Source organism: Mauremys mutica, chromosome 2 (assembly GCF_020497125.1).
Source record: "Mauremys mutica isolate MM-2020 ecotype Southern chromosome 2, ASM2049712v1, whole genome shotgun sequence".
Lineage (NCBI taxonomy): Eukaryota > Metazoa > Chordata > Testudines > Geoemydidae > Mauremys > Mauremys mutica.
In genome coordinates this window covers 93,546,821-93,569,370 of record NC_059073.1, presented here as the reverse complement: position 1 = coordinate 93,569,370, position 22,550 = coordinate 93,546,821, and the positions used below count along the sequence as shown (strand labels likewise).

At 40.3% G+C, this 22,550-nt stretch overlaps 1 protein-coding gene across 2 annotated transcripts in view; it reads left to right on the top strand.

Annotated features, from left to right (window-relative positions):
- Nucleotides 1-22,550, top strand: part of SPIRE1 (spire type actin nucleation factor 1) — a 176,801-nt gene that overhangs the window by 93,376 nt on the left and 60,875 nt on the right. The gene's annotated exons all lie outside the window — the stretch shown is intronic.

The following is a 22,550-nucleotide window of genomic DNA, read 5'->3' as shown; positions in this document are numbered from 1 at the left end:
GCAAATATTGGGTTGAGAGCGAGCGACTGTGTGTGTTAGTCATATTTTTTCAATTTTCCCTTGGTTATTCTGATGGCATGATTTTGTTTTGTTTTCTACATTGCTTAGCTTATAGCAGCATGCCACATGCCAGGAAGAAGCTGTACATCATTTGCCACAAGCTAAACAGAGCTCCTTTTAGCAAAAGATTGTTGTGAATTGACAAAAAATGTATGTTGAACAGAGGCTCTGGGAGAAAAATAAATATGATAATTTCATGCAAGACACGTTTCTGATTATCTTAAACCAACATACATGTTCTCCTTAAATTGTGATGCCTCCTGGGACCCAAAAGTTAGAGACTCATATTTATCCTGATAGCTGATCTGCAAACAGGACACCTTTTTATACTCCCAAGTGAAAGAAGTCATGGAATACAGTATTTGGGGGTCGGGGAACAGAGGTAACATTGTTACAACATAATTAAATGACTTTATAATTGGACACAAATGAAACTTTCACATGATAGCGGTGTGACTTTTGCATGTTATTAGTGTCACATAAATGCATGGCTCTGATTATCATCCTGATTTTTATTTGTGAATTTCATTGAATAGAACAGTAAGATATGAAAGGCAGTTGTGTGTGTATGAGAGAGAGGGATTACTATACTTCTTAGGTAGTTCAGATGGCTTCTTTGACCTTGTGCCTTATTGTACCATCTGGGATATGCTGACTGAAAAATTACATTTTGTGATACATACAGAAGTTAATATCTTCCATTTCAATTATGGACAGTTATGTAAACATGTTTATCCTGTGTACTTCTTAACTCTTCATGTTAACTGGAGAGCAACTGAATGAGCTGGCATCAGTAGATTGAACAGCTCTCTATATATACTAGATTTGGCACAGCTCTTTACATGTGATAGTTATACTAGCTGTTTGGGGCCTGGAAGGTTCAGGAGAATGGCAGCTTCAGTAAGGTTAATATGCAGGGCCCAGGGCCCAGAAGCAGTTGGGGCTTGTTGAGACTCCCAGGAAGCCAGCCTGAAGCATATAAAGGAGAAAATTAGTTGTTAAGGGCTTGGAGTGGCTGGAGAAGCCAAGCAACTAACCATGCCAAGGACAGTCAGATTCTCACAGAAGTGACACCACATAGGAAAGTCTAAGTTTTTATTTAACATCCAAAGGAGGAACTAGAAACTGTCTCACTGTTTTTAAAGATTTATTAGGGTAGGAAGGGTGTGTAGTGTGTCTTTCTCTCTGTGTCCTGAAGAAAGAAAAACCTCTATTTTTGATTGCTTAAAATCTTTTTAGAAGAGCATAGGATTTTCCTATCCCTCTTTTCTCAAGGAGGAAGGGACTAGAGATTTTGACTTGTATTATTTAAAACCTGAAAAAAGATTATTTTGGATTGTTGTTTTTTATTTCCTGACAACAGGCCAGACAAGCATGAGACATTTGATAATTTAACCCAGAGACAGGGATTTAAGATACTTGTTTTCCTTGCCCGTGGTACAAAGAAAATTTGGGGCTGGAAAGGGAGCGCTCCAAAGAGAAGTTTTGTTTTATTTTCCCTTCTTGGCTTGCCTGGGTTCCTTTAGGTGAATAACTACTCTGCCATAATAGAATATTTGAAGTGCAGCGCTACTCAAAGCCACTATCTACCTAAGAATCTGCTGACAACCGTATTTGATGGTACAGGGTGTTATGTACTGTAGCCTATCCATAAGAACAGAAAACAAGTCCATTCATGAGTAAAGAGGCCATATTAAACTCATGTTGATCAAACTTTATACCACACTAAATCTACTCTTCCTTCTTTGTGTGTGTGTATGCATACTACACATATATTCATACATTTCTATCCATGTACTATTAACTATGGTTTGTAACCTGTTCTTTAAATCAGCTTCTGTACTCAATGACTGGAAGATAGCTAATGTAATGCCAATATTTAAAAAGGGTTTTAGAGGTGATCCCGGAAATTACAGACCGGTAAGTCTAACTTCAGTACCGGGCAATTTAGTTGAAACAATAGTAAAGAATAAAATTGTCAGACACATAGAAGAACATAACTTGTTAGGCAAAAGACAGCGTGGTTTCTGTAAAGGGAAATCATGTCTTACTAATCTATTAGAGTTCTTTGAAGGGGTCAGCAAACATGTGGACAAGGGGGATCCAGTGGACATAGTGTACTTAGATTTCCAGAAAGCCTTTGACAAGGTCCCTCACCAAAGGCTCTTAAATAAATTAAGCTGTCATCGGATAAGAGGGAAGATTCTTTCATGGATTGAGAACTGGTTAAAAGAGAGGGAACAAAGGGTAGGAATAAATGGTAAATTTTCAGAATTGGAGAGGGGTAACTAGTGGTATTCCCCAAGGGTCAGTCCTAGGACCAATCCTATTCAACTTATTCACAAATGATCTGGAGAAAGGGGGTAAACAGTGAGGTGGCAAAGTTTGCAGATGATACTAAACTTCTCAAGATAGTTAAGACCAAAGCAGACTGTGAAGAACTTCAAAAAGATCTCACAAAACTAAGTGATTGGGCAACAAAATGACAAATGAAATGTAACGTGGATAAATGTAAAGTAATGCACATTGGAAAAAATAACCCCAACTATACATACAATATGATGGGGGCTAATTTAGCTACAACTAATCAGGAAAGAGATCTTGGAGTCATCGTGGATAGTTCTCTGAAGACGTCCACGCAGTGTGCAGCGACAGTCAATAAAGCAAACAGGATGTTAGGAATCATTCAAAAAGGGATAGAGAATAAGATGAATAATATCTTATTGCTCTTATATAAATCCATGGTACGCCCACATCTTGAATACTGAGTACAGATGTGGTCTCCTCATCTCAAAAAAGATATACTGTCATTAGAAAAGGTTCAGAAAAGGGCAACTAAAATGATTAGGGGTTTGGAACGAGTCCCATATGAGGAGAGATTAGAGGTTAGGACTTTTCAGCTTGGAAAAGAGGAGACTAAGGGGAGATATGATAGAGGTATATAAAATCATTAGTGGTGTGAAGAAAGTGAATAAAGAAAAGTTATTTACTTGTTCCCATAATATAAGAACTAGGGGCCACCAAATGAAATTAATGGATAGTAGGTTTAAAACAAATAAGAGGAAGTTCTTCACACAGCTCACAGTCAACCTGTGGAACTCCTTGCCTGAGGAGGTTGTGAAGGCTAGGACTATAACAGGGTTTAAAAGAGAACTGGATAAATTCATGGAGGTTAAGTCCATTAATGTCTATTAGCCAGGATGGGTAAGGAATGGTGTCCCTAGCCTCTGTTTGTCGGAGGGTGGAGATGGATGGCAGGAGAGAGATCACTTGATCATTACCTGTTAGGTTCACTCCCTCTGGGGTACCTGGCATTGGCCACTGTCAGGCGACAGGATACTGGGCTGGATGGACCTTTGGTCTGATCCAGTGTGACGGTACCTCCCATAAGGCTTTATGGAAATTTGCTTAGAATGTGTTTTATGCTACATATGCCATGTAACATATCTCAAAGGCTATGATCTACTGAATGTATTAATCCTATTTGTATGCATGTATCATTTTTGTATTCGAAGTTATGAATGTTATGAATGTTGGCTGTGTACTGGCTTGATTTCTAAATAACCTTAGTAGAGCATTTGGTCAGTTCCTGGAGAAAGGAATGTTGAAATTAAGTACCTAATCAAGAAACACTTAAAGGACAATGGATCTTGGAATGCTCCAATCCACATAAGAAGTCTACTTGAGGACATTCAAGGTAGCATGTAAACAATGGATGCTACCTGTAAAAACTGTGAGTCATGCATGGACATGTGACTTGCCCAGGTGACTCCTAAACTCCATCTTGGAGCTGGACTTTGCATAGGAGTGAGGAGGGGGTCTCCACCCACAAGAGAAACTCTATTTAAACCCCTGGGAGACTCCTCCATTTTGTCTTCATCTGGCTAAAGAGGGAGCCTCTCCACCCCCCAGGATACTTGAAAGAAACTGGAACAAAGGACAGTAACTACAGGGGGTGTGAGTGATTGCTGGACCCAGGCTGAAAGGAGATTAGCCTGTAAAAGGGAGCATTCTGGAACTGGTGAGGATCTTATCTGTATTCAGTTTGATTAGACATAGATTTGCGCATTTTATTTTATTTTGCTTGGTGACTTACTTTGTTCTGTCTGTTACCACTTGGAACCACTTAAATCCTACTTTCTGTATTTAATAAAATCACTTTTTACTTATTAATTAACTCAGAGTATGTATTAATACCTGGGGGAGCAAACAACTGTGCATATCTCTCTATCAGTGTTATAGAGGGTGAACAATTTATGAGTTTACCCTGGATAAGCTTTATACAGGGTAAAACGGATTTATTTGGGTTTAGATGGGAGTTGGGCATCTGAGTGTTAACGACAGGAGCACTTCTGTTAGCTGCTCTCAGGTAAACCTTCAGCTTTGGGGCAAGTAATTCAGACCCTGGGTCTTCATTGGAGCAGACGGGAGTGTTTGGCTCAGCAAGACAGGGTGCTGGGTTCCCGAGCTGGCAGGGAAAGCAGGAGCAGAGGTAGTCTTAGCACATCAGGTGACAGCTCCCAAGGGGGTTTCTGTGATTCAACCCATCACACCCAGTATGACCATTCTTATGTTCTTACTTATGTGGGTGTAGTTAAAATATTCCAGTCTAGACATCTCCATGTAACATTTTGTTCTCAAATGGGGTAGGTATAAAAATATGGCAACGGTGGATAGAAATTCAACTTAAGAAAATTGTTGCCCTACTGTTTCCTTTTTATGGTAGGTGCAGTATAAACAAGTAAATGCAAGAACTGTGAAGATGAGGAAAGTGTTAGCATGATTTATTGTGTCTTTTCATGTCTGGACTGTGGAATTATGTCATAGTGGAAAGGTTTTTAATGGCTCAAAGTAAGAAAAGAGTTTTCCAAATACTAGAAGTGTAAAAACAAATATTCAGTGAGGTAAATCTCTTCTTACATTTGTTTTTATTTTATTTTAAATCACTGTATAACAAGATGGGAATTACTACACCTTAACTTGATGGAAAAATCCAAAACCAGGTTGGCTAATGCCCTTTAGTGGAATTTTAAAGCTTCTTTGAACATGACAAGTGTTTAACTGAGTAATTTTGATGGACAGGTTTCATTAATTAAAGCGATGTGACTCTAGTGCCTTGAACAGTTGTCCTGATGTTTCATTCCAGGCCATGTAATTGGAAGCAAATGTGGTGGTGGGTTGTTTTTTTAATTAAACACTACATTCTCTCATTTTTAAACATTAATATCAAATTTGACATTAACTTTTCTCACACTTGAATGTGATAGAGTGAAAAACAGGGATGATTATTCCAGTTTGTTGTAATGGAAACAGCTAAGTCCCCAGAACCCATCAGTGGCTGGTTAGCTTAACAAGATTTTCCTCCTCAAGCCTCTCACATAAAAATGCAAGAAAGAATGGGGACTGAACAGTCCTATTGTGTAGATAACAAGCCTCATGTTCAGAAAAGCAACACTTTCACAAGGTGGTAAATGAGACCCAGTCCCTTAATTTCTGCTGGGGTGCATCAAAAATTTCAATGTCTTTGGTATCTTGATGCATTGCTCTGGTGGAATTTGATACTGACTTTGGGCAGTGGGGAGCACTATGTTACGTGTATCGAACAAGGATGTGCCACTACCTCACCATCCTCACTTGCTTGTATTTTATATCCACATCCCCTGCCCTTCATCTGTTTGTCTCCTTAGACTGTAAACCCTTCTTTTCTGTGTTTGTACAGCATCCAGCACAAACGGGGCCCCAGACCTCTGGGGCACTACCATAATAAAACTATATAATGAAAGAGAAACAAGCAAGCAGGCATCACTTTCTTCTATGTGCCAAATTAGATCCAAGTCAGCAGGGCAGGGTTTAGGGAAAATGGTGCCCTGGGTGAACTTGTATTTTGGCACCACTGGCCCCCGCTGGCTCCCCGCCCATCCCCCATCATCCCTTAGCTCCTTCTGCTTCCCCCAGCCTCCCAGTCATCCTCCCTGCTCCCCCATTGCCTCCCTGGGCTCTCCCCCGTTGCCCTGGCCCATTCTGCCTCCCTGGGCACCCCACCCATCCCCGCTCACCCCTGCTGCCTCCCACCTCATTGCCCTGAGCTTCCTTCCACGGCCTCGCACCTGAGGCCTGCCCCACTCCTTGACTCTTGACCATGATGCCCTGGACGGTCGCCCACCCATAAGGCCAGCCCTGCATGTCAGAGTACCATCGGCTCTTATGCATATTCTGCTATGCACTAGACTCCAGGCAGCAGCTCACTGAGGGCTCCGGACGCAATTGCTTGAATGTTCAAAGACCCTTAAAGATGGCAGGAAACAGGAAATACTGATCAACTTGATGTTTCTTCAACCCCAGTCATGCTAAAGGGTTTGATACCAACTGCTGTGCTCTGAAGTGTTGTCCTGGTGCCAACAGTACTTGGAACCTTTGGTATAGTGGGAATGGCAAACATCTGATTTATGCTTCAGTGCCTCTGATGGCACTGGGCACCAATACCTCTGGCAGAGCATGAATTGGAAGCATTCTGGCAATGCTGATTACCCTGTCTTTGACATTTATGCTGCAGTCTGTAAGGCTTATCTGGGAACATAGATTGTATGTCTATTCATTCTGTGTTTGTACAGACCCTAGTACAATGGGATCCTGGCCCATGACTAGGGCTCTTAGATGCTACAGTAATATAAATAATGATGGGAGCAATCTGGATAAGGACGTTCACACATGGACAGAAGGAGGCAGAGGAGTTGTCTCATCTTGGCAAATGTGGCATGGGAGAAGATGGCAAAGGAAACTACACTATTTAGAAGATTTCACATTCCTTCAGTTAATTGAGATAAATACAGGTGTGCTTGAATGTTAATGATATAGCGCTAAGCTTTCTCTGGCATTGATGCGCCCAGATAAGCATGGCTGTGTTTATCACGTCTTCGTATGCAGGCTGAGGTTCACAACTAGATCTGGATTGAGGGTGCTCAGTACATCCAGAATCGAAACGTTTCATCCTGCAGCAGCAAAAATTCTGTCTGCCTGTTTTCTAAAGCACCCATCATCATAGTATCTATGCACTTCCAAGATAAAATTAAATCTGCATGGTATTAATGGTACTTCAGTGTTTTCTGCTCATCTCCCACCCCTAGATAATGAGCCTCTATTGGGAATATGAATAATTCTATATCTATCTATATTCTTCATGTCCGTTACGGTAGCAAGAACCTAAACCAGAACCCTGGATCTGAACACTGCCAAGGCTTGGTAGTGTTCACTCTGGGTACCTTTGCCACCTGGGCCCACCATTTGTCCTGAAAAAGCTTGAAAGTGTAAGAGATAAATCTTCCATTATCCATTCCTAATAGCTACTGCTGTCAGAGATTAACATGGTTCTTGATCCTGTTAGGATGTACCACAGATCAGTCCCTTCAGGCTGAGAGTCTAGACCCAATTGATCACTTAGAAGCAGGGCACCTGTGTGCATTCAACCCAGGGTCTGTCACCCTGTAAGCATGGCTCCTGAGGGTTTTGGGTGTCTCCAAACAGGTGTTAATTCCATCTAGTTGCTTGGAAGCCATATACCAGAAGGACAAATAACTGTAAGGGGAAAATGTTAATACAGATTGGTGGCAAATGGCCTATATTGATCCCCTTACATGTCCCACACAAAAATTGTTTAACAGCTTTCTTCACCAGTCACTCAGTTAAAGATAACCCTCGGTGACACTCATTTGACAGCTCATTTGGCCTTTAATAAAAATGCTGAAAGTAGACCAAGTTTCGGCAGCACTTTATCAGGGTCACATAGGGTATGACAGAGTTGAGACCAGCCTCCCCTGGTTAAAGCCTTCTCATGTCTTCTTAACTAAGCTGATACAAGGTCCATTAGAGCTAATTGAGTTCAGGCCTCTTACATGGAAAGTAATTTTCCTGTTGACTGTGACTTCAGCTCAGTGAACTACAATCCTTAATGACTAATCTACTTTATATTAAATTCTTCAAGGATACGATGGTGATATGGATACATCCTAAACTTAATTCTAGAGTTATTGATAAAGTTCCACTTTTAGTCACTCTGCCAGCATGTTTGGAATGTCCCCATAGCCATCCCAATTAAGCCCTTCCCCTAACTTGGTATAAAAAGGCTTTCATCTGATCTAAAATAGCAGTGTTTGACCTTGTCGGCATTTTTCTTTGCCTGTCCTTGTCCTTAAGCCTTTTTCGCTTGTTTGTCTTTATAGAGGCAACCTCCTAGGAGCTTTAGTCCCTATGAGTGAGGATATGTTGTGATGAGTATCTTTAGAGAAAAGAGAATTGCATACCAGTAATTGTTGTTCTCTAAGGATATACAGGACGATGCTCCACAAGAGATCACTGCTGGCACACCTTCCTCCCTACAGGGTTGAAGTTTCTGTTGTTTTAATTATCTCTCTATGATTCAGTTGCCTTATAAATTTTTGATGGGGAGGCCACTCTCTCCATAGACATCTTTTAGTTTTGCAATCTTCCCGACACTGAAGATCTGTCCTCTGCACAGTGGGACATCCTCCTCTGTCCCATTTTTCCTTCATGATGATTTTACTGAGATATAATAAACTGTCAGTCAACTAATTTTATTGATTTTTGTCCATAAAGTCTCTTTAGACGGAAACCTTTTGAATAGTGTTAATGGATGTAATATAGGTTCACTATTTAGATATTTTAAAGGCATTTAAAAAATCTGCCTTATAAAAGATGAGAATTTTTCCTTTGGCCTTATTAATACAATCAAAGTTGAAGATTTGAACTTCCTTGACAAAGAGTTTGTAAATAAGGAGGTCTGAGGTCTAAAAAGCAAAATAAGCCCCATTTGGATTGTTAGAAATTTCTGTGGTCACTCACTGGGAGTGAAGTTAAGAAGATTGTTAATGGTTTATGTTTGGTTATGCAATTAGAAATCTGTCTTTTGGCTGGGAGTGAAAAATCATGCTTCAGGACAAAACATAAAAGCAAATTGTTCTTACATCTACCAAGGGGAATTTCAATGTCTTACATAAGAACACACTAACTGCAACCATGATTATTTTAACTCTGTGCAGTATGGTAGAGAACTGTAAACTACCACCAGTAAGAAGTGCATTATGAGCCTCATATCTTAGTTTGTTATATTTAATATAGCTTATTAATAAAACTATGCTACATTAATGATACTCACTACATTAAAGTGCCAGTATTAAAAACCTACCCCTCTTTTCTCCCTTTCCCTTACATAAATATTAACTTTAGAGATTTTGACTTTGGGCACTGAAGAAAAGTCATCGTTATTTTTAGGTGCCTTTTTGTAAAACTGTGGTGTGTTTTTTTGTGGGTGGGGGAGGGGGGGCTGTGTGGGTGGGTGGGGGGAATAACTGTAGCTGCCTCTATATTTTACTCAATGTTTATTTTGTGTATAATTCTCTATTTTCTGTCCTTTCACAAATATGCTTTGTTGGATTTAAAATACCTTAAATTGGTTATATACACCACTAGTTCCCAGCTGAGCCTAGTTGTTGTGTACTTGGGGAGGGAAAAGCTCAAGAAATCTCCCTCATCCTGTGCCCCATGTACAGTGGCCAGGTACAATAACAGCCCTGTGCTTCCCTGAGTAGAAGTACTGCTCTAAGTATCTTTATGACACTAGCCACCCCGTAATAACACAGTGAGTGGCAGAGAAGGATTCAGGGCCATGGAAGCAGAGCTGTTTAGAGACTAAAATGATGTCATATTATTGGAGTGGAGCAGCTCCTTATTGCTGATCATTCAGGGCTGTGTCTATCTCAGACAATGTAGCTAGTAGTTTCAAAATTTAGTTAAGGAATATTGGTTAAACATACACCCAAATAAGCCAGTTAACATATAGTATATACACACTTCCTACCTGCCCTGTCTTGTCTTATGTATTCTCAGTGCCATTTCCATCTTGTTAATGATGCCATCCTTTGTCGTTTGTCAGGGTCTTGTACAAACGTCTCCACACCTTCCTTCATTCCACCCCCTTTGTATGGAATGCTCTTCACAAGCTGATCCATAAGGACAGTACCCTCTGATCCTTCAAATCCCTCTTCAGGACCACTCTATCACTATATCTGAAAGAAATCAGCTAATTATTAATGGCAAGGTTTAGAGGGAAGTTGGAATAGCTGTCACTTATTTTGTTTATAATAATTTAAAATGAACTCTGTATGTGTGTGTATATATGTATGTGTGTATATATATGTATTTACTATATGTCCACATACACCACTTGTATCATCATAAATAAAGTAAATGTCAGCTATTCCCATATGCTCCTAGCCATTAATTAGCTATACACTCTTTACTGGAAAGATGGTGGGTCTGATGCACAGCCTCAATGTGATGAAGTTTCAGCATGTAAAAATAGGAGTGGGGAAAATGCTTGGCATGGCAAAGTATAAAGAATACCAACATCTATAGCCTTGATTGACTGGTTTAAACCCTGTTTAAAACACAAAACAAAACAAAACCCTCCAAATTAAAAACAAACAAACAAAAAACCAAGAAAGAATTTGGTGAGGTGTTCCATCTAGATAACATGTTGCATTTCAAGAAATTTTAGATTGTTTGGTGCTTTGCAGTCATTAGAGATGAAAAATGCTACATACCTGGTGTTTTTCTGTTACCATAAGTAGAGTACGGTACTGTTATAGTCATTAGCTTTGGCAAACAGCAATTTGTTGATGGTCTGACTAATGATTTTGAGAAATATTTTAAGTTTGGGCATTTAGAATGGAATAGTTGAGAACATAAAATTTGTAGTATTCTGCCCTTCTTCATGAATGATCCCAATAAGAACTACTCAAAGGAGCACGGGTTTGCAGAATCAGGTCGTTATTGTGTATTTATAGTAGAATCATGGAGGGATTTACTAGTTTTAACAAGAGTTAGTGGGTTTGGGATCAGTCCTTCATGAAATCCAAAGGGAATGCATATTCACTTTGGCCTTGAAATGTCAACGTTGACCATACAAACTCAGTTTTAATTTCATTTAGCTGACATGTCAGAAAAACAGTCTTTAAAGAAGCAAAATTTTCATTGTTGCAATGATACGGCACCAGGGCAGTGTACCAACAGATATACTATGTCTTCCAGCAGCATCTGCGTGCACAGCCTATATTTGACAGCTAAAAATAGTTAAGCAATTAGTGGGGAGCAATCAGAGTTTAACTGACAGATTCTAGCCAAGAAGTCTGTACAAGCACCTAAAAGAATTTATAGTGACATAAAAAACTAATGATGCTAAAATGCTTTTTTTAATACTGTCTGTCTAAAGGGATTATTTAAGCTTCTCACATTAGAGAAACATAAACTCGCTTTCACTTGGTAATGTTAAATTCTTGATAATTTACTGAATGCAGAACTAAGAAAGATTAGGATTTAGGTCCAGTGAAAATGACAGATCCATAAGGAGGATGAGGAGGATTTAGGCTTTAAACTGAGCTGTAGTCTGTAACTATTACTATATTCTTCTGTGTTTTTCTTAAGTTCCAAATGTTTAAAAAAAACCACAGTAGCAGAAATTAATATTTATAAGATTTTTTTTCCCAAGGGTGTTGAGTTAATTATGACAGAGTAAACATTATGGAATCTTCACTAGGTTGTGGAGATGTAATGGATGTGGATTTGAAAATGAGCCAATGAAGTGAGGTGTTAGTCTGTTAAATTTACCTTTTGTTCAGTGAAGATGCTGTCATCTTTGCTTAAATTAAGCTTACCATTGATGTAAAGTGGTTTAAATTCGGTTTAAAAAAAGATTCTTGTTTTTTAAAAAATATTTTCTTTTTAGCCAATGGGGAAGTGCCTTGCAAAACATTAAAATCAATACTATTGATCTATGTTTAAGGCTGATTCAGGAGAAAATTATATTTCATTCACACTTGTCTATGCTTAGGTTACAGTGTGTGTGGTCCTTGCCAAAACAGACTGTTGCTGGAGATGTGGGTCTCCCATATTTTGGGAGTAGGCAGGAGGATTAATATAACAATGGATACCGCCTTAAAAATTACTTCTCAGAACTATGTTTTGGGACATTATCCTATAAACTCTCCAGCTCACAGAAACCTTGGTTCTCTAGAGCTGTGCTTATAGTCCAATAACTCATATAGCTTATGAGATGGAAGAGCAGGCTACCTCCAGAGATACAAGCTTTGCATAGTGGCTTGGCTAACCCGGCCAGTAAAGAGCAGGCAACGTTCTGGAGAAGAGGGACCTCAAGAGAAATTTGAAAAGATTTAGTCTGACTTTTTAGAAATCTTTGATTAATTCCTAGTGGAAGGAAACTGAGATGGAACTCTCCTTTTCCCTCCCTACCTCCTTCCTTCCTTTCTTTTCCCTCCCTGTCCATTCCTTTACATTATTGTTCTCTTTGTTTTGTTGTTGCTGTTTGTTTTTGATTTCCTCTTTATTTTTCTGGAGAAAAAAAATCCAATTAAAATTTCTTTTAAACTGAAGCTATATGCAGACACTTGTTTTTCTAGATGATGGTTGGTTAAAACTGCTCTGCAGTGTGAGATTTTTTTTTTTAAATCATCAATATTTGTGTGTTAATTTCAAACTGAAAAATGCTGGATTGGCAGCTTTGTGTCTTTTATTTATAAAAACAACTATGACATGTGCATGGTGTCCCAGTTCAGGCCAACTGCACCTATATTCCCCTTCTGTTGCCCCTCAGGGGCACCCACTTTTAGGCTCCTCAACCCTTACCTCTTTTCGACAGAAAACTGCGTCTCTCTTTCCTGACCGGGGTTTTCCAGGCTCCACATTTCTGTACCTACACTCCAATATTCCCAGCAAACCAGAGTACCTAGACAGGCCAGTATATGCACTTTGCTTTCTCTTCAAAAGCTATGAATAGAGTAATGGCTCATCGTCACAAATTACCACACAGCTCTTTCTAAGTAAGCACATTTATTCTAAGGCATTACAGAAAAAATATACTAAAAGCAATAAAAGAACCTACATGCATGCTAAAAAGCTTATCAGAGGTCACTCCAACTCCATCCTTGGGCTCTGGTAGGTGTCAGTCTTTCAGAACCCACAAATGGGTTTTCCCCATGGCTACAGGTTCATTAGTTTAAATTTGAGACTGTAGGTGAGAATTGGATGATCCAAGGGATTGATAGTGGTGCTTTTTGCCTTTAGATTCTTAGAGGAAAAGTGTTTAGTTGTCCACAACACAGAAATCACCATCATTATCAACATTATTGTTTGCAAACTCAGCAGACCGTGTAAGGCCCTGATTCAGGAAATTACTTATGTACATGGTTAAGTGTTTTGCTAAAATAGGGATGGACTAAAACATGTTTAAATGCTTTGCTGAACCAAAGCCTAAATAAGCATGGAGACAAAGTATTTATGACAAGTAATTTGGCAAGCACTTGTGACAGCTGTCGCAATTGCATGCAATATCTTTGAGGACCATGTTATATTAAATCTATGAAAGGTTTTTATATGATTGTGTCCTGTTCCATAGGGAAGTTTACCACAGCTCCCCCAAGAACTAAAAACATGGGGGTGATTAAGGTGAGACACTAAGACTCTAGAGCAGGGGCGGACAAACTTTTTGGCCTGAGGGCCGCATCGGGTATCAGAAATTGTATGGAGTGCTGGTTAGGGGACGCTGTCCCTCCCCAAACAGTCAGGCATGGCCCGGCCCCAGCCCCCTATCCCCCACCCCCTGCTTCTTGCCCCCTGATGGCCCCCCCGGACCCTTGCCCCATCTACTCCCCCACCCCGCTCCCTGTCCCTGACTACCCCCGGAACTCCCACCTCTGACTGTCCCCCGCAGCCCCATCCAACCCCTCCTCTCATTTCTGACTGCCCCATCCAACCACCCCTTCTCCCTCACCATCCCTGGAACCCCTGCCCCTTACTGCCCCCAGCTGCCTCTTCCAATCCCCCCTCTCCTTCCTGACTGCCCCCCGGAACCCCTGCACCCATTCAACCCCCCTATTCCCCGCCCTCTGACCGCCCCGACTCCTATCCACACCCTTACCCCCTGACCACCAGCCCGAACTCCCCTGCCCTCTATCCAACCCCCCTCCCCCACACTCCCTGCCCCCTTACCGTGCTGCCTGGAGCACTGGTAGCTGGCGGCACTACAGCTGCACGACCCGGCTGGAGCCAGCCACGCCATTGCACAGCACAGGGCACCAGGCTCTGCAGCTGCGCTGCCTGGCCACCCAGAGCATTGTGCCGGTGGCGCGGCACACTGAGGCAGTAGGGGAAGGGAAACAGTGGGGGAGGGGCCAGGGGCTAGCCTCCTGGGGCAGGAGCTCAGGGGCCATAGTTTGCCCACCTCTGCTCTAGAGAGATACCACCCCTGGAGTAGTTTGCATATACTGGTTCAAGCTGGGTTTTTCAGAGGCTAGAAGAGAAAGAAATGGTATAAAAGGATGAACGTGAACTGACACAAGGTCCTTTTTCGGCTCCAGCAAATGGGCAGGGTCTTCTGTCCAAGGAGGGAGAGCCCAACACTTGTGGAACGGTTGGAAGGACTTTGACCTACTTGGGGCCCATAAGACTGATGGGTGATTTCTAGTACATTTAGTGTGTGTTCGAATTTGTTTATTGTTTTAAGTGTTTTCGCTGTAATACTTTTACCCTAAGAATAAATCTTTTTGCTTAGAAAGAGCTGGGTGGTAACTTGTAACTGCTAGCGATACAAGCCCTTAGAGAGAAAGCAAAGCATAGGGGTTGGCCTTTGGGTAAATAGGATGGCTGGAGATATCATAGTGTAAGGCAGCCTTAAAACCCCTGGTCAAAAGGGAATGGGATAAGGGTCCCTAGCCAAAGACAGGTGTTGACTGGAGTTCTGAGACCTGACTGGAAACTTCTGGAGTGAACCATGGAAGGGGATATGTGGCTACACTTCCCCTGAAACTGAGACGGCAATTATTTGCCATTTTCAGGAAAAATTGTTTAAACTGCTGGATTTTAGTCTTGTTTAAACTGGAATACAGTATTAAGGGCCATATGCTTCTATGGCATGTCTGCCCCAAAGGCATGAAAAGCATAGCAGCTTGCTACAAATTCTGCATTAAAAGCCCAAGAGCTAGCCAAAACATCCTAAAAGATATGAAGTCATACCAGATTACTACAGAAAATTAGTACAACGAGGAAAATCTGTCTTGCACCTGCAGACAGCGCAAACTAGGGGAGTGAACTGTAGAAATGGAGGAACAGTTTGGGTAAAACAAAATAAGTGGTACTTTGAAAAGAAACCCTAACTTGCATTTGGCAGCATTGATGTATTATAAAGATGTGTCAGAAATTTCAAAGAACACACAGGATTTTTGTGGGTATGTGAGCTTCATCTGATACTTTGTAGGGAGTGAATATTCTCACTGTGTGCTTATCTTCAGGCCTGCCTATTACAATTGCAAACACAGATATAAGCATGCAGAGTTCCACAGCTTCTGAACACTACTTTCTATGGGTTTTGGCTGTTTATCATGGAGCTTAATAGCTAAAGTTAGGGTTCTAAACTGAGTCTATACTCTGTTCTCATCCTTCTTTTCCCTCTCCCAGGCAAAAGCCTCGCCTTACCCTGCTTTATGACATTTCAGTAGGTGTGGAGAGTATTGAGTTCCCATCCCACCTCAACAAAAGAGCCTGTCAGGACTCCATGTCAGAAACTTTTTGCTCTTGCCCCACCCTCCTGACGCTTACCACTGATGATCTTCAATTTGAGGGGCTGGGAGTTGTAAGGAACTGGTGATGAGGCCAGGAACCAGATGGCTGGGAGCAGGGGCGGCTCCAGGCCCCAGCACGCCAAGTGCGTGCTTGGGGTTGCAAGCTGCGGGGGGCGCTCTGCCGGCGCCGCGAGGGTGGCAGGCAGGCTGCCTTCGGCGGTTTGCCTGTGGAGGGTCCGCTGGTCTCATGGCTTTGGTGGACCTCCCGCCGAAGCCATGGGACCAGCAGACCCTCCGCAGGCAAACCACCGGAAGCAGCCTGCCTGCCATGCTTGGGGCGGCAAAATCCCTAGAGCCGTCCCTGGCTGGGAGGCTAGGTAAATCAAGACTTACACTGTGCAAGAGTTCCAATCAGGTCCAGAAACCCTCCACCTTTCTATCACGCCACCACCTTATTCCCCAGAAACTGGCCATTCCTTAACATATTTAATTCTCCTCAACCGCCAGGATACCAAGGGGTAAATTAAAATTATAGGCTAGGTCAAGTTTTACAGATATACAGTTATTGTCACAGCAAGATTTTTTTTTTCCATGTCAGGGAAGCGAAAGTGTCCTTAGAGCTCATTTTCACAATATAATGTTTTTAAAAGTCCCATTCCAACATCTGGATTATCTGCACAGAGATAGAATCGTAGTGCTTCCATAAAATAACTGATACAGGTAACATAGCTCAGGCTGAGTTGTATCCTTGGAACATGTGGCAATTCCACACTGTTCTGGATTTGTTTGAAACATAGTCCTATTGAATGTTCATTGGTTTGCTGTATTTCTTCTTGCTGCTTTACATTGCCAGAAGTGTGCCTCGTACGTATTGTGTTGGAACTCCAAGACTGTAGCAAATGCATTACAAGCCCAGTGCATGCAGGCTGTATAGCACATTTTGTAGACTACTTTGAGCACTGATAGCTTGCCTTTGGGTCCCCTGGGGAAAGAATCCTTTTATTCACTACAGAAAAGATAGTTCATTCATACAGTTACCTGGCAGAAGAAGATTAAAAGTAGAAACAATTTTTTCTCTATTGAACTCTGATCCCAGACAGACTACGGTGTTGTGGTGCAGATTTCAAATATTTATTGGCAAAAAAAAACTTGTGCACTAGGCAAGCAAACTCCAACAGATCAGTCAGTTGTGAATGTGTGTTGTAATTTGGTTTAGCTCTTGATAGAATACATTCAAATAGCGTCGTGGATTGTGCTTTCTTCTAACACTGGGTAGGCTTCATGCACACTGTTTCTTGGTGAATTGAGGATGAATCCTGAGAGAGGAGCTGGCAAGGGTCTGATAATTACATAATGTCTGTTTTTCTGTGACCTTTGCAACACACTAATCTTCTCAGCGATCTAAGCAAAAATTGAATGCTTTGAGTCAATCTGTTCTAGATAGATTCATGAAGAAACTCTTCACAATAAAGGAACAATACCGATAATACATTATTCCACCATTTTGCCGGTTTACAAAAACACAGTAATTTTTTAAAATGTACGTTTTGGTAGGTTTCCTGAAAACAGAACAAACAGCCCTTGTATTAAACATAGGATTCTGTGAGAAGATTCACTCCCCTCAAGATAGGCTTGAACTGCAGCATGAGGGGAGAAAAGGCAAGCCCCCAAAACACTAAAGCACCCTACCCAGCTGCTGTACAAAATCACTGTTTCAGTTGGAGAGTTCTGAATGGATGAAAAGATTTGAAGTAAAGGTTTGAAGATCTGATTGAAATAATTGTGGACTGCTATGGCACGCTAAGTTCTAAGGGTTTTTTAATGCCTACCTCATTCTTTTGGATCTTAAAATACATCGACTACGTTAATGCTAGATGGGTGTGCATTAGGTATGTTACAGAAAAACACCTTTTAAAACAAAACCCACATTTAAAGGTTTGATTACAATGGATAGATGTCCTGAAAGTCTGGATTAAGGATGACATTTCATATTTGACTCGCAACATTGGGTCTAGTTTTTGCAACCCAGCTATGTGTAAAATAACCAGTTGTTTAGAAATCCTGTTAATACGTAGGTGCAGTTGGACTGAACAGAGGTGTGGTTTCAGCCTGGGTATTTAAGTTCATGCTAAACCACCTTACTTTAGGCTGACTTTATTATTATTATTATTATTTATTAAATGCATCCTTATGACTTGAGAAAACAGATAATTCAGAAGGTTGAAGTCAATGGGAGCCTAATGTGTAATTTTCCATTCCTCCCTTCTAAAAATACTACAAACCAAACAGTTCTCTTTTAGCGTGATTACTTTTCTCTCTGTTTTAATTGCAAGTGTTGAATTCAATTTTTGGTTGCTTTACTTTGTATTCAGTAGTAAATGATACCCATCCCATGTACAAACTTGCTAGTACAGAATTTTAGTAGCTGCCTGAATATTTTAATGCAGATGTCTCTAACATACTTCCAAATAAAGTATGAAGGTATTGTCAATACAGAACTTTGTGTGGTCTGAAGAAAAATAAAATCTTAACCTGCACTCTAAACATCTCCACAAACAGAAGAGGCTAAAATTAATAACTATGGACTATTGAAAAAATGATAGGTCAGGTGAAGACAGTTAGTTAGTTAAGTAAAAAGAGGATAAATTAACCATTCTAAAACAGACAGAATTTGGCCTGTTTCCATTAAATAGAGTGCTAGCCTTCTCATTAAGTGACGGTAAGTATTTAGTTTTCATATCTCCTGTGTTTGTTCTCCAGGTTGTTAATGGAGTGTGAGTTGGATTGATGTGCTATGGCACTCCCCTGCCCCTTTGAGGTAGATAATCTCTTCGTATAATTTAATGGAGAAGAGCACTCTCTGTTTTGCTATGGAATTTGTCATGGTGAATATTCATCAGTGAAGTTTAATGAAAGAATCACATTTTATAACTTCCTTTAAAAACAGTTTTAAATGTTGTGGGCCTTGTAAGTTTGATTATAAATGTTAAAAGCTCTTAATCAAAAAGCAGCTATGTCTTATTCTGATAAGTGTTCCTCATAAAAAAATCTTAAAATTTATTTTGTTTTACATTTCTTCTTCATGAACTGGCCACAGGCAAACATAGTGAGGGCAAGCAGTGTGTTAAATTTTCCTTGAAGGTGAGGACGAGAAGTGTGAATTTGATGTGGTGGAAAAGAGGGATCCAGAGAAGGAATATTCAGAGGGATAGTGTGACAGGATAAGAACCAGAGGCAAGAGAGATCATTATGGCAGATGTGTTTTGGATAAGCTTGATGGAGCAGTGTGGTATCAAAGAGACCAGGAAGGGGAAGGTTGTAATAATCAAAACAGGGTATTATGAGGGCCTAAGTTTTAGCTGTGTGGATAGAGGGAAAAAGCTAGAGCTTAGAAATTTTATGGAGGAAGAAGTGGCAGAATTTGGACATTGCGTGAGAAGATGGGGTGGGAGAAGTCAAATATACTATATACATGTGATGGGCCTGAGTGTACCTGCATCATGAGCATTTGCTTCCAGAAAGTTCACCATAGTAAAGGACAGATTTAGACAAATGTACTACCAAACTAATGAAGGCCTCCTCTGCTACTAAAGAGATTTTTGTCTCAAAAGAGAGGTTTAGATCTGGAAAGCTTCTAACATAACCAGTGATTTTTCCCTCACCTTTATCTGCATAGTAAACAATTACATATAAAACCACTAGTCGGAAGACTTAAGGCCAGCATTACATTTGTTTTTTGATTTGGGTGTCTGTGCAATAATATTTCATTCAGGTTATTTTGTTTTGATGATTTAACATGTATTTTTATGGTGAACAGATTATAGGCACTATTTCACAAATACTTGTTCTGTCTCTTTATTGCAGACTTCTGTGGAGAATAGTTTAGGCACATCCTGGTGGGAGTAGTATTAAAGACGCTGGACCAAATGTAACTAAGGTGTAACCCATGGGAATTACATTTGTTTACACAAGTACTGAACTTACCACATGCAGTAGCATTACTCATAAAGGTTAATGCATTTAGGTCCAGATCTTGCAACTGAAACTGTATGAGTTGACTTCAGTGAGGCTTTATGTGGGAGCAGGGGTCTGCCTATACAGATTCAGTTGCAAGATTGGGATCCTAGAGATTGATACAGTGATCCTCTTCAGTTTGGGCAAAACTCCAATTTACTTCAATGAGAATTTTGTTTGAGTGGGGAGTGCAGGATCCTTAATAATAATAATAATTAATAATAATAACAATGAATATATTTTAGTAATAGATCTCAAAGCCTTTATAAAAGAAGGTAAATATCCTTGTTTTACAGATGAGGAAATGACGACCTTTGCTTGGCCCATGATGTCAGCCTCCACCATTCAGTTGCTAAATTTTCGAGCAAGCACTTTCATGCCCTTTCCCCATGCTGCCCTCATGCCTGGAGTTGCTCCCCATAAATGTCTGCAAAAGTAACTCATTATCCGCCTTGAAACCGTCCGTAAAACTCTACTTTGCTACTTTATAGGACTGGGAGTCAGGAGAGTAATGCCTCCCTTAAACATTATACAAAGTTTTGTGAGAACTTTCCATCTTCCATATTTCTGGGCAAAATTTTTCTCTTTAGAATGGCTTGTTTAGTTTCCAGTGTTTTCCCCAGGAATTGAAATTGGTGTGTGGGGGGGGAGGGGAGATGTTAGAATTTACAGGGGGTGGGGAGTCAGGGCCAGTGAGGGGTGAGACCATGAGGGTGAAGGTGGGCTGTATGGCACCATAGTAAAAACTGAAAAATGTTATGTTTCATGACCATTTTATTAGATTTAACCCATGTTTTAAAATCATCACACAAATTAAAGTTAGCTGCTCAAGCCTTCTTTGAAGCACTACAGCTACATCCTTCTTGGTTTCTTGTTATAATTTTGCACAACTTTGTTAATGAACTTCTTGAATGCAATGTGTTCATCTTTGGTGGCTTCTCGTGTGTCCGGTACTTCCATTCCTTCAATTGATATGCTCATTAGTTTGCAGCTCCATCAATGCACAAGCAGCTGTCTGTCTGGGGTCCAATTGACAAGCATTTAACTCTTCTAAGATGTGGGTTGTCACAGATGCAGCTGACGTGTCTTTTATAACTTGAACATCTAGAAATGCATCTACTGGCCTACCACTGGCATCAAGATAACATACGCAATGACTTAATACTTGATGACCATTTGCATTGGTGCATTCATCAGCCATGTATGCAAATTTTTTGAATGTGGTGAGAGAGTTCTTCACTTTTTCAACTGTTGAATCTTTCATTGTTGCATTGCATGCTTCTAGCTAGTCAGTTGATTTTTTTGCAGAAAGATATAGTGAGCATTTGCTGGTCTTTTTTAGATCCAGTGTTCAACTTCAGGATGAACAAGTGACAGTACACTTAACATTGGCCTCCAGTTTGTAGTGGTATCTCTTACTTAAATAGAAAGTGTGATGCCACAGCCATGTTTGTTTGCATGAACTGTGTTGTGTCTCCAGCCTCATTAAGTACTTCTAAAATTGGCTTTGAAAGTGGGCTTATAAGGCTTTCTGCATGTTGATGCACTCCAGAAGCGTGGTGTTTTGCAGTCTTTTCATGTAGTTTGTCAGCATTGGCTTTGTTTATTGGTCTGACAAACCAAGCTCCTCCACTTTTACCAATTATAGCATTGGAAAGCTTTCCTTCTTTGTAAGCTTTTTTACAAGAGGTGCATCAGTAGCCATCTTTTGTAACTTCAATAAATGGGAACACTTTGACTGACAAACATCGGGAACTGCCTTAAGGTTTTGGAGACACCGTTTCTTCAGTAGGTAGCTGTATTTGTCTTTCGGGCTGGTCAGATGTAGATACACCACTTGAACCTTCAAATGACATGTTGATATATTCTTGGTTCTTGATGTGTTCTTCACCTTGATTGGTTTTTGAGGCCTTTGAGTGGAAAAATTGTTGCATTATTCTTTGTCTTTTCATTTTCACTTTGACCTGGAACATATAAAAAAGATATGAATAAATTAAATGTTTTGTTAGGATAATGCAAATTTAACATAAGGATAATGCAAATTACACCAAAACACATGACAGTTCTAGATTTCTAAATCAAATATATATTTGTTTTAAATTTATTTAATTTAAATTGACTTTTGAAAAGTAAGCCATCATGGGATAAGAGGAAAGTCCTCTCATGGATCAGTAACCGGTTAAAAGATGAGAAACAAAGGGTAGAAATAAATTATTAGTTTTCAGAATGGAGAGAGAGAAATAGTGATATCCCTGAGGGATTGGTACTGGGACCATTACTGTTCAACAAATTCATAAATGATCTGGAAAAATGGGTAAACGGTGAGGTGGCAAAATTTGCAGATGATACAAAACTATTCAAGATAGCAAAGTCTAACTGCGAAGAGTTACAAAGGGATCTCACAAAACTGGGTGACTGGGCAACAAAATGGCAGATGAAATTCAGTGTTGATAAATGCAAAGTAATGCACATTGGAAAACATAATCTCAACTAAATATACAAAATGATGGGGTCTAAATTAGCTGTTAACACTCAAGAAAGATGTTGGAGTCATTGTGGGTGGTTCTCTGAAAATATCCACTCAGTGTGCAGCAGCAGTCAAAAAAGCAAACAAAATGTTGGGAATCATTAAGAAAGGGATAGATAAGAAGACAGAAAATATCATATTGTCTCTATATAAATCCATGATACATGCACACCTTGAATACTGTGTGCAGATCTGGTCACCCCATCTCAAAAAGATATATTGGAATTGGAAAAGATAGAGAGATGGGCAACTAAAATATTTAGAGGGTATGAAACAGGAGAAGAGATTAAAATGACTGGGACTTT